Source organism: Diuraphis noxia, unplaced genomic scaffold (assembly GCF_037042655.1).
Source record: "Diuraphis noxia isolate RWA-SAM2 unplaced genomic scaffold, SU_Dnox_SAM2 contig0004, whole genome shotgun sequence".
NCBI lineage: Eukaryota > Metazoa > Arthropoda > Insecta > Hemiptera > Aphididae > Diuraphis > Diuraphis noxia.
In genome coordinates, this window is record NW_028301714.1 from 70,007,346 (window position 1) to 70,011,961 (window position 4,616).

The following is a 4,616-nucleotide window of genomic DNA, read 5'->3' on the forward strand; positions in this document are numbered from 1 at the left end:
TATTTGGTACGGACGAGAACCTTTATAAGATTAAAATAATAACCTAAACAAAGCAATAGCAAATAAAATATTTGTTTAGTACATTATTACTGTTCATCAATATACTTAATACACCATTGCAGATAGATTATATAATTATACACATTTTAATTAGGTACCTAAATAATAAATGGATATATATTATATTATAAATCATAATATACATATTTAACACTCTTAGAGTAGGGTACAAGGAATAATAATTATGCATTATTTTGCCTATGTAATATGAACTTAGAGTCTTATAGTTGATTACATATTTAACAATCTATATATCAGCTGATTTAGACTACCTATATTATATAAAATGTATGGATTCCAAAAACATTTAAATTTTTTAGTAAATCATTTGATTGATTTTTTGTATTATGTAAAAACAATTTTTTAGTAAATTGTTGAGAATATAATATATTAATATATATTATATCTACTTATTTTTTGTTACCTAGAGATCAGTATCATTAAAAATTCCAAGTAAATGCAATCCATTCATGAAGTGCTTAGTATTGAAGAATGTTTGATGTTGTAATGCAGATGTGATACTGTTACTTTTTCCTTTCAATGTATTGAAATCATCATTCTGTTTTGATGTGTTCTGTATAATATGTGTTAATAATTAAAACAAAATAAATATTAATTTCATAAATTATAAATTACTTATATAATACCTAGAACAATATATTCAACAATTTGAACCACAAATTTAAATAGGTATATCTTATAAATACCTAACTACCCTTTATAAATATCTCAAAATGTATTATGTTTACTGTTATTGGTGGAAGCTAAAAAGTTTCAATGTAGGTAATCAATTTGTATACTTTTAATACAATTCCTAACTCTTATGACCCATGTGAAAATATGTGTTGTAAATAGCACACAATTTGCTATAATTATTTTATAATAAAAAGCATATTTAAAAAAAAAAATACCTAGCACACAATAAATAATAATTCAAAAAAATGTGTAGGTACATAGTTTCACCATTTGCCATTTGGTAGGTAGGTGGTTTTTTATCAAGCTATTCAATAATGAGCCAACTATTTTACTCACTACTCAGTACTTATATATACATGTACATAGTGACTACAGAATACAGATTGTGCAATGCAATTAATAAAGTACCTAAGCAAAAAGCACACATTATAAGTTTAACAAATAAAATCTAACAGCATTACTTTATATAAAAAGTCAATAATACATTAATTTTATCACTTAACTAAATTTTAAATTTAACAACTTCCATCCGTATCCCCAAGTCCTATCATATAATATAATACTTAGCAGAATAATCTGGGTTTGGATAAAAAGTTATTGAAATGCTTTACTGAAAAACATTGAAGTAAAATGCAAGTGTCATCAACTTTAGTACTTTGAACAAAAATAGAAAAAAATGCCATAGATATACCACAGAAGTGTATTTGGAACAAATTTGCTAAAAAAATGTACTAAAAAAAGTTCAATAGTATCATCAGAAATATGGTAAATGTTCACCGTGTTCAGTCGGCCGTGCGAGAATGTACGTGGTGCGGCGTGTTTGATAAGGATAATAATTAACACTACGGTGTTAAATAATTTGCATTTTTCTCGAAACTAAAAAAAATTAAAAAATCGGGAAATTAACGAAAATAAAAATTTGAAACGTTAATATTTTCAGAAAAATAAACTCTACAAAATAGCTATATTGATTTTTTTTGGAAATAATTAAATAAAAAAATATTTTTTAAACTTTTTACCAAAACATTAAAATATAAAGTAATTGTAGTTATCTTATCCCTGTATTGAGTCTTATTACAAAACCATTATTTCGGGAGATATCAAAATGGGTAAATCCTCGCGGGACACCCTGTATATTATACATATGGTTTAAAATAGAATACCTACGTCTTCTGAGATTTTTTCATCTAAATCAAATAAAACATCATTTATTTCAAATTTAGTTTGGTGATATGATTCATGTTTATTGATTTTTAAAAGGTCTACTGCACTATATACGTTAATTTCTTGAATGTTTTTATTTTCATCCAATTTTAATGTATGGTTTTGGGAAATTACATTTTCAAATTTTAAATTAACTTTATTTTTAATAGACTTATTAAAAATATCACAGAATGGAGATAGCTTGGAAGAATCAAAATTTATATTTGTCTGCACATAGTGATTATTATTTTGAATATTCTCGATTGCATAAACTTCATCATAAACGTTTGCATATTTTCTGTACCTAAAAGTTTACAAAACAGCATTAGATATTTAAAATAACATAATACCTTTTACATTTTTGGTAAAATAAAAAAATTATCAAAAAATGGTTTGAGTTTTTTTTTAAAGTAAGTACCTATTTATCAAAAACTGTTTGTCCCATTTATTTTTTGTATAAAAATGGTCACCCTAGTCTAATAGCGTTCTTCTTCCAAAATAAGAACCTCGTTTATTTAAAAATGTAATATTTTGTGATTTATTTACAACTATTTAATAAATTGTTCATTCAATGATGAGACGATAGCCAATAGAGCTGGTTTAAAACCACTTAATACAAACCTATAAAAATGTGTCTGTTTAAATAGCTATCTGCCTTACACCTCAATACTTCATAATAGATAAGATATACGTATGCCTATACCAAATAGAAACTTACCACGGATCGACTAAGATATTAATAGTCCGTGAAACTTACCGATTCTGTGCTATGTTTGAATCTCGTTTGGAACACTGATTTAATTCTTCTCGAGATACCGTTTTATATATCACCATACGTAATGGTAGACGGACATTATCGTGATGATAGGGTTTTTTAATCTTATTTTTATTATGTTTATTAAACTTCAACATTGTTAAAGCTCATATGAGTGGCTAAATAAATAATAATATTATTAAATTGTACGTAGGCCACGTAGCCAAGATTTTAAATTGAATTAAAAATACATTGTTTTTAGATATATTTCTTATTAATAACTATTTTTATTTGATACAACTATATTTACGACTTTACGAGTCTTATAGTGATACACTTCCACAATTACACTTATTTACACATCACATTTTAGATGCTTGAGGCTTGACACACAGTATTACAGTAATATGAAATAGGAATTAAATTTTAATGTCATTCAATTCATGGAAAAATCAAATTCACAAACTTACCATATATACCATATAATTTGTGGTTTAGAGACGTTGTATTATATTTACATAATATTCCACATAATAAATTACTTAATCACCATAAATTACAATAAATATAATAGGTATGATTTTAAAATGGGTGGTGCCGGTGCACAGTGGTCTGAAATCCAGTTTTAGGTGGAAAAAGTCTATTTTTAAATTTGATTGAAATAAATAATGTTTAGTATTAATTCAATACCTATATATTTATTATAATGTAATATAAAATTAGTATCTAAAATGATATTGAGCTCGGTAGACTGCTCAGGCGATAAGAAAAGTAGATAATGTTTTCATGAAACTGTTACTTTAGCATTTATTCGCATTAATTTGGTTCGTTTGTTCAATTTTACTCATTCTCAAATAAAAAATGGACAACGAACACCTAGGTAAGTGTTTAATATACTTAATATATATTTTTATGATGATAAACAAAAAAAAATATTTAGAAAAAATCGCATAAAAAATTAATACTTATACTTTAAAGCGTGTAATTAAAAAATAACCAAAAATAAACGTTAACAAATATATAAGAAGTATTGCACATATTCTGCTGTATAATATCCCAAAATTTGGTTTGCGTCCATTTGCGTCTGTATTTTACTATTTTGAATATTTTTTTTGTGGCCTGTTTCAGTAGTAATGTCGATATAGACGATATCGACATTAGCGAAAATTTAAATTGCAATAATTCCTATTCTGGTTTTTATACTTATGATGATTTATATCAACTATTAAGAAAAAGAGATCCTCACTCTATAAAATCAAGAAAATACTTACTCGACATTTTGAAGGCTAGATACGAAATTGAAGAATGCAACACTTTTTATAAAAACACGACCTAGCTTCTCATTTAAAGATCCTATTTCAAAACAGATGCAAGATTTGAATTCAGCAGCCACTTAAACATATAATTTGATGTAAATTACACACATTTTGAAATACTTCAATAAATCCCCCCCCCCCCTAGCAGGGGCGCCACTTCATTTTTTTTTAAGGGTGTACATGCAATTAAAGAGGCCAATTTTTTCCCACCACCAGGCCAATTGTCGAAAAAACGTTTCTCATCGTATTTTTTCTATACAATTTTTACTATCAAAAAAACATTTGGTTTTCATACATAAAATATTACAAATTAATAAATTTAATATTAATATTTTAGGTACCTACTAGATATCTTACGATTCAACTATTACTATTTTAAAATTTTTTAACGCATAAATTTAATTAATAGTTATGAAATTAGAATATAAATAAAAATAGAAAATACAAATCAATCATTAAAAGCAGTTTATGACCTAAACCATAAAGTTAAAGATAGGAAAACTGAAGGCCAAGGTGGCAAGGCCGTGTATCAGTGACGCCTAGGCCAATATCAAATAATAAATTCAGGGTGTGCAAGTGCACACCCT

The 4,616-nt window shown here is 25.9% G+C and overlaps 1 pseudogene across 1 annotated transcript; it reads right to left on the reverse strand.

Moving 5' to 3' along the window:
- Positions 1-466: 466 nt before the first annotated feature.
- On the reverse strand, positions 467-2,972 carry LOC149056432 (uncharacterized; annotated as a pseudogene). Its single transcript, XR_016191599.1, has 3 exons — positions 2,717-2,972; positions 1,924-2,263; positions 467-634 (listed from the first exon to the last, which is right to left on the reverse strand). The product of XR_016191599.1 is annotated as an uncharacterized LOC149056432 (transcript).
- Positions 2,973-4,616: the final 1,644 nt, after the last annotated feature.